A 14,247-nucleotide genomic window follows, 5' to 3' on the forward strand; every position below is an offset into this window, starting at 1 on the left:
CCTCCCTTACAAAAAAAAAAAAAAAACGGGGACTTACTCTCTTAAATATATATACATGTGTGTATGTGTACGCCTACAAAATTTATACATTATATATATATATATATATATATATACACACACACACACACACACATATATAAACACATATACATACACAAACACATATGCATACATTTATATCTATATACGTATCTACGCATATAAGTAGCACCCCAGCAGCCCAAGATCACAACATTATATTAGCGTGAACTTCTGACCAGCTTTTTTTTGTTACAGTACAAAGCCTGTACATAGTACAACTAAAAAAGTACTTGCTTGATTTAAAATTGATGTCTTTCTCAATCACTTTTTCTTACAAAGCCATATTTCATGTCTAATCCTACGTCTAGTGGGACTGATGCTTTATAGTCTCTCATTTATTCACAAATTCAGTGTTGTTGGCCTTCTTCCTGATCAGCTCCATCAACCAACACCAGTCTCTGGTTCAAGTCCAAGGTACTCCTGATTCCTCTATTCAACTCCTCTGAAGTCTCTTTAGGGACTTGTCAGAAGAATGAGAAGCAGAATCAATTTCTTCCGGCTCACTCTTTGTTGTATAGACATTTTTATTTTGCCTTTAGCTTGTTCTTTGACCAAAAATGCCTTAACTCCGTCAGGAAAAAATATTCTAAAGACAGCTGAATACAGCAGTTAGAATCTCACACTTGCCTCTCGACATTCCCTGACTGCTGAGGTAGACTTGCTTCTCTTCAGCCTGGTGTACAGTGAATAATTATTTTTCTCAAACACTCCATTCTCAACTACGTTCCCTTCATCCACAGTTTTGTCAGAATCAACTCCTTATGCTGATTACTAATACAGGTCCTGGCTGCTTTCCTATGGACAGGGTTTAAGCATACATACAGTGTGTTATTTCAGTTAACAAGGCCTTCTGTGGAACACCAGTCCAGTTGCTTATTTGTACTTGAGTCTCCACCTTCCAGTGTCGTCGTACAGCAGATCATTCTGTTTTCTAACTCTACTATTTTTTAAATAACTTTTCTTGAGAAGCCTCATACTTAAGCCAACCTTTTCTTCATTTCAGCCTCTGATTTTTACAGCTGTATCAGTTTATATGAATAGCTAGTTAAAGCTTCTTGTATTTTTCCAGCCTTTTGTTATTTGAATTCATAAATTCCTTCAGTGTTTCATTTATATCAAGCACCTCCGAGCAGATATAATTTATCTTCTCTTTAAATTACTGGAAGACATCTCCTGCACTAAGGCCAAAACTTGAAATGATTTTGTTGAACAGCTGCAACATTATTCCCAACACAGATTATTTCTCTTCTCCATTTCTATTTGATTTTCTCTCAGGTTCTCAAATCTCCCTTTCCCTGGCATCCATGCAGTGTAATTACTAGCCAGTGACTAAACTTTATCATAACTGGCAGTTTCAATTGCCCTTTTATTTCTATGTCTGTTTTCACACAGACTATTGTTCAGTGAACAACCATACTGGAATTCAACCATAATTACATCTTGGCCACCTTCTGTCTGCCACACCTGGCAGGACTGGATGAAACTTCTTTAGATGGTCTAGCCCTGAAAGGATAATCATTCAACTGAAAGCATTACAGAAAATAAAAAGAAGAAAAAGTTCTTGATCATCAGCTAAAGGGTCCAGGACTTTTAGTACTGTTTTTGTGGTTAAGTTTTTCAAGATCCAGATGCTGTAGATCGAAGAACTAGTTTTGTGGTCAGGGGTTCTTTTTTCCTGCATGGCACTTTTGTTGCCTCCGAGGTGATCAGAATTGATGGTGTCCAATACAAGAAAACAGCAGCCGACATGGTCATGGAATTTCTATAGATATTTAGGGAGTGGGTTCCTTGTGATTCCTGGTCTTATCTTAGACATATGTTGTGTTATTCTCCCTTTCATTTTATTCATTTTTTGCCTATGTAGAAAGCTTGGCAGCCTCAGCTACATGCTCTGCTTTGCTTTCACATTTCCCTGTAATCTTACTTGAATATAACTTGCTGGTGAAGGGACAGGTAAACTGGTTGTAGACACTCATGGTTGAACAGAATCTACAGTTAGGTCCATAGTCTGGGAACACATTACGAATCTATCGTTCCAGCAAGTCTGGTTTTGTGAAAAAGTAGGAGGTCAAATAGGATATGATCTTTCATGTCTTGAAAAGTAAGGAACAGGTCACTGTAGAGCAGCTTGTAAGATATGGAGTATAAGGAGACATATGCTAGTCTTTCTGGATAGCCGAAGGAGTAAATGCCTTTATTTATTTATTTTGGAGGGTTAAAAATCACTGGGGCCTTTCGAGTTGAGTGATATGTTTGGATTTGCACATACCACAGGGAGTATTTTACTCAATATTTGGTGTGATAAGGAAACAGTACAATGGAAAGATGATTTTTGGAGGGTTTTGAAGATATTCCCCAAAAAATTAACTGGGCCAGATGGAAGTATTTCATGACTATTTATTTATTTTACATTTGTTAACCGGGCTAGTCTAGCTGGACATATGTCCATTTTCAGTAGAGGCCCGGGGAGAAAAGCTCCAAGCATGAACAGTGAAAAAGTTAACAATGCATAGTAACATAAAGAATCACAGTACAGTGTAGTATTAGTCTTAAAAGCAGTTATAATAATACATTTTTAAACTATAACAAATTTAGTAAAAATTCTACTAAATAATTATACAAAACACAGTAGAGAGTATGAGCAAGTCTCAGGTAGGGGAAGAGAACATAAATGTTATTCTCATAAATCAAAGAAAGAGTAGTAACTAGTTTTGGAAACATAGATTACAGGAGTAGGGAAAGGGGTAAGAGTAAAAGTGAAGAAAAATATCAGTCTGGGTTAGCGCATGGACAAAGCCAATGAGTTTTTAGATGTTCTTTAAGATGTTTTTTAAAAAGAGAAGAAGCAAGGGTAGATAATTCTGAGGGAAGCTGGTTCCAGATTTTTCCTGCAGTGTTTGAGAAGAGTGAATCCCCAGCTTTGTTATTAGCTTTATTTGAGGAAACTAGAAGTTTATTAGCAGAGCATAGTGTGGATAGATTTGTATATGGTGTAATTAGGGGTGTTGTTAGGGTGGTATAGGATCTTTTGAGTAATAAGTAATTGTTGACAGAGTATATGGTTTTTCAATTCTAGCCATCATAGTTGTTTGAGGTTAAGGCAGTGGTGAGTTTTAAAGGGGGAACTTGTGATGAATCTAGCTATGCTATTATAACAGGTGGAGAGTTTAGAGAGGTTGTTTTTGGATAGGTTAGTATATATAACAGAGGCATAGAAAAGGGTAGAAATGAGGTGGGTTTGGGCAATAGTTTTCCTAGCAGAAGGGGTAAGGAAGGGTTTGATTCTATAGAGGGTGCCACGTTTTTTGTTAACAGACTTTATAGTGGAGTTGATGTGTTCATCATAGCTGAGATGATTATCAATTGTTACACCTAGTAGGCGGGTTGTAGTATCTGGGGTAATGTTGGTACCATTGTTAGAGGTTACAGAGAAGAAAGGAGTAGGTGATTTGTGAGTAGGGGGTAAAAAACAGTAGTTTAGCTTTTTGGGGATTTAGGAGGAGGCAATGTTGCATAAACCAGTTTTCAACATTTTGAAAAACAGTTTGGGTAAGGGAGTGGAGAGTGGCTATATTCTTGGCTGTACAGATTAAGGTGGAGTCATCATCGTATTGAATGCAGGTGGCTTGAGGTATGTTCATGTGTAGATTGTTAATAAATAAAGAAGAGAGTAGGGGACCTAGGATAGAGCCCTGGGGTACTCCAATATTAACTGGGAGTAGAGAAGACAGATTGTTCTGCCAAAGTACTGCTTGCTGCCTATTTTCCAGATAAGACCTAAACCATTGTATAGCTTGAAGGTCAAGAGAATGGGCAATTAGTTTGTCTAGTAGTTAGTTATGGTTAACCAGGTCAATAAATAGTGCAGAGGAAAAAGAGTTGTCGTTACGATTTTTATATATAGAGTCGGTAAAGGATAAGAGGGCAGTCAATGTGCTATGGAATGGCCTAAAGCCATGTTGGCAGTTTGCAAGTAGGTTATTTTGTTGTAAGTGGTTAAGTAATTGTTTGTGAATACATTTTTCCATAATCTTAGCTAAAGGGGAGAGTAAAGCAATAGGGCGATAGTTTGAAAGCTCTGTAGAAGGCCCACCTTTGTGTAGAGGGATGATGTGGTATATCTTTCACAGAGCAGGGATTTTGCCTTCCGAGATAGTTCTGTTAATAAGGATAGAGATGGGATAGGCTATGGCTTTTGCGGCTATTTGTAAGAATTCAGATGGGAGACTGTCAACAGAAGGCGTGCAAGGTTTCAATTTTTGAAGTAGCTTACAGATGAGGGATGTAGATACAGGTTGTAAAGTAGGCAATGAAGTATTGCAGGTATTTGTTTGGGAAGTAGTGAAAGGTGGTAAAGAACTGGCCAGGGTTAGAATGGCTTCTGTAAAGTAGTTATTAAAGGCATCAGGGATCTGGTTGGAGTTATTATGGTTGAAACCAGTTGGGTCTGGAGTAGTGGTGTGGCTTGGCTGAAGAAGTGTGTTCATTCCAGACCAAAATGTTTGTGGAGTTTGTTGGCTGGTTTGTTGTAGTTGAAGGTAGAAGTCTTTTTTATCTCTAAGAATATCCTTCTTAGCGGCATTTCTTAGCTGTTTATAGTGAAGGTGGTTTGTTGGGCATTTGGTAGCTCTCCATTTAGCCCAGATTTTATTTCTAAGGAGTATCTTCTCCTAGTTTGTTTTGTGAGCCATGGGGCAGATTTTGTTCTTATTCTAGTACTGCGATAAGGTGCATGGCAGTCGAGGATTTGAAGAAAGTTAGTATTAAAGTAGGTAACGGATTCATCAAGTTCTAGATGGGTTAGTGGTGACCAGTCACATGCTTGCAATTCGGTTAGGAAGCTGTCTGGATTAAAGAATTTTTTTAAGCAGGAGGTTTTGAGGTTATGAGTAGTTGGAATATGGACTTTTTGTCTAATAATGTAGGTAAGCATGTGGTCGCTAATGTCGTCGGTTAGGGTTCCTGGAGTATAAGTTTCAGGGTGGCTATTAATAAGGATCCAATCCAGAGTAGTTTCCTTGTTGCTAGGTTTGTGGATTCTTGTAGGGGTTGTTATTAATTGTGAGAAACCAAAGAGGTTTTATGTGATTGGTAGTATTTAGAGAACTGCAAGTGGACCAGTCTATGTTAAAGTCACCTAGTACAATGGTCTCCTGGGGTAGTTGGGTAGAGAGGTGACTGAGTAGGTTCTCAAGAGTATTGGTATTATTACCTGGGGTAGATATATACAAAGTAGATAGATAGATTTGGAGTTATTGATTTGGAATTTGGTTGTTAGGATTTCAGATTTGGTGGCAAATGATGGAAGCACATTAATGGGGGAAATCTGGAGGTTAGATTTATAGAGAATGGCTATATCTCCACCTTTTTTGATCATTTCTAAGGATGTTATTGCCAGGAGGGGTAATTCCCTGGTCTAGAGTAGATGGTTTTAGCCAGTTTCTGCAAGACATAGTATGTCAAACGAGTGTACATTAAGGAGAGCATGTAGATGGGAAATTTTATTGTTAATACTTCTAATGTTAAGGTGAGCTATTAAGAGGGAGTTACATGGTTTTGTTAGTGTAGAAACTATAGGCAATGTTAAATTGGTTGGGTTATTGGTGTAGTTAGTATTGGGGCCAGAGTTTGGATGAATATCACCTTCTAGGAGGGGGTGTTGCTGGGGGTATTGTAGAGATTTAAGGAGTTTATAGAGGTTATTAAAAGTCTTTTTGGAAGAGAAGTAGATAATGTGGGTTGCTCTGTGAAATTTTGGTGGCATATTGTCGGAGTTATAGGTTATGTTACTGTGGTTAAGGGAGAAGATGAAAGAAGATGTTAGTGTTTGATGGATATAATGGTTTTGTTCAGGGAGAGAAAGATATTCAAAGGAGGTGAGTGAGTAAGGTATGGTAAGATAGGCTATTGTGGTAGTTAAGAGTAGTTTGTTTGTCTCTTTCGGCTTTTCCCGGTTAGGGGTCGCCACAGCGGAACTCCGGTCCGCTAATGATTGGCAATACAGTTTTACATGCTGGCTTGCTGGGCCTAATGCACAACCTTCAATGAAGGAACGCCCGTTCACGCATGTCACTACACAGAAGACGCTCTGAGAATCGAACGGGCAATGTCTAACTGTGAAGCGACAACGCTACCGCAGCACCACCAGTATGTTTGAGAAAATATGTTTATTTGTTGGGGCCATGGTAAAAAGTAGTTTTAAGTAGGGAAAAGTTTGTGTAAGTAGGTGTTGTAGAAAGAAGAAGAGAGTTATGGAAGAGATTGAGCAGGGTATAAAATAAGCAGGTAAAAAATTCGAGGACGTTTAGCTAAGAGGTAGAATTGGGAAGTAAAATAGTGTAGTGGATGGTTAGTAAGGGCAGGGAGTGGTTCAAAAGAGAGTTGAGTAGTACTAATTAGGAGAGAGAGCTAAGGGAGTGGCCTGGAGATGATGTGGTAAGTGATAGGATAAGATGGAAGGGGGGAGTGGTTAGTGAAGTATAAGTCTAAGACCCCTGGGGGTGGGTGGGAACTGGGGGTAGGGGAGCGGAGTGAGCCCGCAGGGTGAACGAAGCGGGTAGAAACGGGCAATGGAGCAGCTAGAGGAGAAACAATCAGTCAGCAGAGCTGAATACTGAAGGTAAGTGAAGTAAGCCTGAAGTGGGAAGGAGCAGAGATAAGTATGGAGTGTATTAGAAACCAGGGGAGTGTAGCAAGTTATAATTAAGGGTACAGTGTGAAGTTTCAGAGTAGTTCTAGGTCATAGAAGTATAGAGTAAAACAATCAGAATAAGAAAGGGGTAAGCAAGGGAAATATTAGAAGGGACAGGGGTGCCACCTACTGGGCAAAGCTAGAATTACAAACAAATACAGTAAGGGGGGTTAGGCTTATTGCCAGATTAGGGAAGGGGGAAAAGCTAGTAAGAGGGGTACTAAGAGGTGGAGTAGGAGTTTTGTGTACAAGGTAGCTAGTGGGGGGGGGGTAAGAGGCTGCTGGCTGACCGGCCTCAGGGCGTGCTTTAGAACCCCTGAAGCAACAGTGGACGGTATTGTGTTTTACAGGTAGGACATAGATAACATACTTTATTTCCTTGAGAGTGGGAGCAGGGAGTAGAGGCTGAGAGATGAAGCCACGGTTATTTGTTGGACGGGTCCTTTGTCTCCAGGTAGGTAGGTTCTCAGAAAATTATAGACTGGAACAGCACAGTGAAGAGCAGGGTATTTCTTATTTCCTTGAGAGTGGGAGCAGGGAGTAGAGGCTGAGAGATGAAGCCACGATTATTTGTTGGACGGGTCCTTTGTCACCAGGTAGATAGGTTCTCAGAAAATTATACACTGGAACAGCACAGTGAAGAGCAGGGTACTGCATGTACCAGATAGAAGTAGTCACTAGTAATATTATTCAGTTTGCACCCCTGACTGACCTCCTGGGGGCAGACATCCTGATGAGAGTTTGTTTCCTTCTAAACAAAAATCTTCCCTGTGATACACTGCGAGTCCACTGTTTCTGAGATTACAGTGCCCAGTGCCCATAGCTGGGCTGTGATATGGCAGTTCCATTCACTTAGAATGGACTATAATGCAAACATGCTGATAAGATGAGAGAAAAAGAGTTGTCCACATAAGAAGTACCCAGGTCTCTTGACTGTATCAATCTGAAAGAGAGTACCATTTATAATATATATGAGATGGGAACAGCTTTTTTGTCAAAAGCTACTATGCTGCACCTTTATCCATTTAGCGTGAGATCACTTTCAGTACACCAGAGTATATACATACTCCAGCCCTTTCTGAAACAGTATAGTATCAGTGGACAAGCAAACAACAGTAGCCAGCTTGCAGTCATCTAACCAAGCTTCAGGGATATTTGGTTGAAAGCCTGAAAAATTAATGCCAAACAGGAGAAGGCTACCCTATTAATTACAATTTTATGTTTGGATGGGTATCAATAAATCTCACTACCTTGGATCTGGATGCTTGCAATCCAGCAGACAACACAGGAGTTTATATTAAGTCTAACTTTTCAATAATACCAGCATAGCAAATAGTGTCAAAGGTCTTGGCCAGGTCAAGACAAGCAGTATACACAGAGTGACCACTGTCCAGAGCCTAGGTAACATTTTCAAAGAGGTTTGTTAGATTCAAGAGACAAGATCTATCCTTTAGAAAACAAAACAAAGTGTGGTTTAAATCACTTAATATGTCTATGTCTGTACAAATGAGTTCTACTAGAATACGACTGATGGATTTACATACAAGGCTGGACAGACTGATGGGCCTATAATTACCCGAGCCTGTAAAGGGGTCACCCTTGTGTACATAAGTCACAGTGGCTATTCCTCAAGTATTAGGGACAAACTTTGTGGACAGGCTGAGGCTAAACAGTTCAAGTAAATGCTCAGATAGTACAGGCTTGGCAGAGGTGAAAATGCAGCCTAGTATTCTATCTGGTCCAGTGGAAACATCATTTTTAGCCTTTGACAGTGATTCTAATACTTGTTTCAATATGATTTATTATGAAATTTCCAGGGCTGGTGAATGCAACAATGTAGGTCGCTGGGACGTATTTTTTTGTAGTTAACCTTCTAAACTATTATCTTGCTTACAAACAACTATGGCAAATAGAAAAGCATGCAAACTCTTTTCAAACAGAATCATCACAAAACAATATTTAACACCTGCTCTGAAAACAGTAATGAGTAATTTTGTAAGCATCGGTTACATAAATTATAAAGGACAACATAAGAATACGGTAGATACTGAATCTAAACTTCAAACTACATTTTCTCAATCAAAACTACATTCTAAAAGAAACATCAATTTACCCAACACACTTTTCTGACTATGAAGGCAAGATATGTAACAGTTTTGCTGAATGGAGACAAATTCTGTACAAATTCCTTATTAGTGTACTTGAAGTTGATACAATGAAAAATATATTTACTTTATTTAAACAAAATCATATCTCATATCTTTACTGTTCCTGACCACATCTCTGATAAATTCTCAAGCACCTGAAGTATGTATTCAAGAAAAAAACTAATATATGAGAAGAAATAACATAGCATTCCAATGTGTACTATCATCCTATACCATCTTCAAAAGTTAAAGAATACTTAGAAAAGATATTAAGTCTAACAAAATTCTGCAAAACACTATCTAAATTAAAAGTAAATATGGTACCAGGTCTTGAAGGGTTGAATGGAACCTTCTATAAAAAACATTCAAAAAGGAATTAAGTCCAATTCTATTTAACGTGTAATTATATTAGGAATCCATTGTGTGTATTTCAATCAATCTTGTAGCACTTGCATATATAAATCTAATCTATCAGTCTCCTCAACTTGCCCAAATTTATAAGCCACTATCAATGATAAATTGAAATATCAAAATATTAACACCAATCCTTGCATACAGATTTGAGCTCAGTGAAGTCTAATCTGCAATTTTCATTTGGGCTTATGGAGAACGAGCAAACACATTATACTAAAAGAACTTTAGAATTAATAGCATACAAGACATGATCAACAGACCACGATGCTTTGCCAGAGATGGCCTGCACCAGTCGCCCTTGAGATTACGGATACTGGCTAAGGCTCTTGCCACCCCTATTTAGGCAAGGTTCAAATGACAAATTCACCACCGTAACAGGTACAAACAAGCAAAATCTGAGGGTAATGCTACTCAATGCTAGAAATCTAAACCTCAAAATGCATTTACTGAAGGCACTCCTTAAAATGGAGAACATCAACATCTGTGCAGTGACAGAGACCTGGTTCAAGGCTCCAGAAAGCACCCCTGCATTACCAGGCTATAATTCATACCACACCTTTCTGCCACCTAACCTGGACCAAAACACTAAAGGTGGAGGTGTATCTATATTCATTAAGGATATCCACACCTCCAGGCTAGTTGCTCAGCATAATGCATCCAAGATTATCCAAATGCAACTAACTCTGGGCAAGATCGCAATCCAAATTGTAACTTGCTACAGATCCACCATGCCACAGGATTCCCACTCCTCATTTCTTGATACACTGGAAAATATTAGGGTACAACCCAACACCCTAATAATGGGTGATTTCAACTACCCCACCATTAACTGGGAAAACTACTCATGTACCAACTCTTTTGTTCAACGTTTTCTGGAATTCATAAATTCCAGGTTCCAACGCCTTGGATCAACTTATCCAACCCCCACCAGGGGCAGCAATATCCTACACCTGGTCATTACCAACATGGGCAACCGGTGTTCCACACCAGAGGTCAATTCCTCGTTGGTCAGATCTGACCACAAGCTAATCAGCCTGGACATCCAGATCCCACCCCCATCTATAAAAAGAAGTTTCCACAAGGATTTCAATTGAATGCAATACTTTACCCACCACCACAATCATTACAGTAACTAGTCAGAGATTCCTCCCATTTCCGTGTCTTTTAACTATTTTACTAGAACTCCTTTTTTCATCATAGCTCATCAACATCAGACTAGGTGATAAGTATTACATACGTTTTGCAATAGATGCATTAACTCGTATAACAAATCTATCCTCCATTACTTCAAGCTATGAATATTTTAGTACAGTCTCAAATTATAAATTAAATCTCAAAAAACAATACTGATGGCATTAGCATATATGTCTGAATTTATCTCCTAGATGAACTCTCACTTTCCTATTATAAGTGAAGCAGTTATGCATTAAGTTTAACAGATATAGTAAAATCTCTAACAACCTTTCCAGTTCTACAGTCAATTAAAACTGATCTTGACAGGTGGGCCAAAATACTAAGTTGAAAAGACACTCAGAATGAGTTACCAGGTATGAGCAAATGTTAAGAAGAATGGAGGCTTGAACTACCTAACTTTAGACTCTACTCTTCAGTAAATAAATTCATAAACTACTCAAAATCTGTGTACATTCACCCTTGTAGCAAATGGACCCTACTCTGGGTCAGCCTATTAAGAAATTAATTATAGAAACTCACAGTCCATCTAAAGTGTTACCAATTGCTCACAATCCATAAACCAAATTTAATAGATTCCTATCAGTCCTGAAGTACATCACACTTGGCATGTACTGTATTGATGCCAACCTATCATAAACAAACTCAATATTTCCTTAAACAAATAGGTTTTATATATACATACACCATACCCTTATTTACAAAATCTGAAATAAAATAATTTGGATATGTTCTGAAAAGTAGTTTTCATCCAACCTGTGATTTGGGAAGCTAATGGAACCTGGTTCCCTCCCAAACATTGATGGTTATTCTTTGTAAAGATGCAATACTAAAATTCAATTAAATCACATACAAAGACACCAACAAATCCAAATTCACAAAACTGCTATTCCGGTTAACAACCAAATGTACCTCGTCTTCCCTCTACCTATTAATGAAACCTCAGACATAAGTAAAATGCATGTACCTATCTAAGATCTGTTTAGGATATCTTAAGGAAAACACCACATGGGAAAATTTCTGGAAAATATATACAACTGCATTCTATTGTCAAATTCACTTAAGTTCAAGTCATGATAAATTATAATAGCTGCATCACTCCAGCCATCCTAGGGTCTGCCTATTATAACTACCTGAACAGTCTACAAGAAAAATCCATCTGATATAAGTCATATTTTCTGGGATTGCTATTCTATTGATCCATTTGGAATAAATAATGTAACTACTGGCCCATTATCACGCAGTTTGCCTCAGATAAGGACTGGGATTCAAATATGCAGCAAGGGGTCAGGTATGAGACTCACCAGGCTACCAACTGGTAGCAACGTTCATTATAGAAAAGAGTATTCACCTACACTAGAAAGGAATTCTGAGCTTCATTGGAATATTTGTCACCCACCCAGGTGCTAGGATTAACCTATTCAAATGCTCTTATGCTGGTAACAACTTAAAGTATCCTTATGGTCACTTGAACGATGCCTTACCCCCCCCCAACTCTCACCACTGTTCTACATAAAAAACCTCAGAGCTGACAACAAATCGGATCTGTCTGTGGAAGAAACTACCTTTATCTCCAGACTCAGGGTCAGAAAAAAAAATCTTTACAGACAAAAGTCCCAAATCAGGGACAATTTTTAAATATTGGTACCAATGACATTAAAAAGTTGTTAAAATAAGAGAATTTTAATAAATTAACATGCATTTAAAAAAAAAGTCAGTGACTTTAACAAATACAGTTACTTGCTGACCGTAAACTCCCTATTAGTCTTGAAAAATCACAGATATTAGGAGGGACACATTAAAATTTTGAGTTAGATTTATGCACATTTCAGAGGTAAAGCTGTCACACACAAGAACAAAAATCATGTACAAAAAAGTACATAATATGGGGGAAAATCATCGGAAACAGCTCACAATACTAGACAAATGTGCTCTGAAACTGGAATTACAGAGACCTCGAATTCCTGACTGCCAGAAAAGATACCTGGAAGGTGTCAATTGTGTCATTAATTTTGTGGTTGCTTAATGCAAAGAGCATTATTTATTTACAAGTGCAAAAAGTGGCTTTTTGTCCAGAGCAAGATTTGCTTATCAGTCTGGACAAGTCTTGCTGTCAAATCTTCAAAGAGGCCATGCTCAGAGCTAAGTAAGTTCTTATAGGGGCTGATTAACCTAACCATCACCACATCTGTTATCAAATCTCTCAACTTGTTTACTCAAATAGAGGAACAAGGCCCAACATCAGGGACAGTTTTTAAATATGACTCTGATGTGTTAAAATAGGCTTTGCATTAACATGCATTTTCTGAATAGTCTGAATATGAAATTCTAATGTCTAGCATTACTGACCGTAACCCTCAGGGATTTACCACAATAATAGAGTTTTTTTTTTTTTTTAATGAACGACAAGCCAAACATACGAGCCAAAATTATGTTTGGCAAATTAGAAACAACTGACATGTATTTATCCTTATCCACTTCTTGGCAGAGGAATTCTAAAACAAAACTAATGGGGGGCGTACCTATCAAATGTCCCTGATTTTGACTCATTTTAGCTGTCCCTTTTAATTCCTCCTAAAACTGGCGTCTTTTGGAGAAGATATGCCCAACTGCATTTAATAAATAATGACGATACGTTGTCGCCTCACAGTAAGATGTCCTGTTCGATTGGGTTACCACCTGTCCCACTTTGCGCGGGACAGTCCCTCTTTGAGCAGCTGTGTCCTGACAAAAAAATGTAAAAATGGATAATGTCCTGAGATGTTAGGACAAAATTATTTCCTATATTTTATGTAATAGTTGCATAAAACAGTTATTCTGTATCTAAAGTACCTAAATGTTATAAGAAACAGAATAAGCAAAAAAATGCTACGAGAATAAGCTTTTATTTAGGCAAAAAAAGTAAAGTTCTAACCTTTGTACTGACCGTGGGTATGTGTCGGCCTGTAAAATCTGATGTTTGTACCAAAAATGTCCCACTTTGGCCATTTGAAAAGGTCGCAACCCTATTCGCAGTTAAAGCGTCTTCTGTGTGGACTGTGGAGACATGCGTGAATGGGCGTATCGTTGAAGGTTGTGCGTCAGAGCTGGCAACTCGGCACGTAAAAATCTACTGCCAGAGGACCAGAGCTCCGCTGTGGCGACCCCTAACCGGGAAAAGCCGAAAGACACAACAACAACCTCAAGGGCCATAAACTCTTCTTTTACTTCAGAAAATGGATATGAACTTTCATTCTGTTATTCTTTCATTATCTCCGGTTAACACCACTACTACTATTTTAAAACCGCCCCATTATTTCTGGATTTGTCCCCAATTCGCTGAGAGATATGGGGGGTAAAGACCCGAAATCAGGACCAGGGACCGATTTTTAAATATTGCTATTATAAACTCAGAAAAGGACTTGCAATAACAATCATTTTTGAAAGATATGAAGTCAGGAACTCAAATGGCAGTCATTATTTAGTGACTGCAATCCTCAATATCTGTCAGAAAACCACAAACTGTATCAGGAACAACAAGAAAAAAAAAAGGAAAAAGTCCTGACATTGGCAAAATTATAGACAGTTCACAGGTATAGAGATAAGAGATGGGTCTTTATGCCACTGACAGGATGGGCTTCAGCGATCTGAATAAGTAAAATACTAATCCCGTGACTATCAAGAGTTCTGTAATTCCAGATCAGAATAGAAGCTATATCCTTGAAAATGTATGCCAATTAA

General features: G+C 38.3%; 1 protein-coding gene across 1 annotated transcript in view; it reads right to left on the minus strand.

The window, feature by feature from the left end:
• Nucleotides 1–14,247, minus strand: part of HSDL1 (hydroxysteroid dehydrogenase like 1) — a 327,456-nt gene that overhangs the window by 312,796 nt on the left and 413 nt on the right. The window lies entirely within an intron of this gene.

This window comes from Protopterus annectens, chromosome 8.part1 (genome assembly GCF_019279795.1).
Source record: "Protopterus annectens isolate FY-2018-M chromosome 8.part1, PAN1.0, whole genome shotgun sequence".
Taxonomy (NCBI): Eukaryota; Metazoa; Chordata; order Ceratodontiformes; family Protopteridae; genus Protopterus; species Protopterus annectens.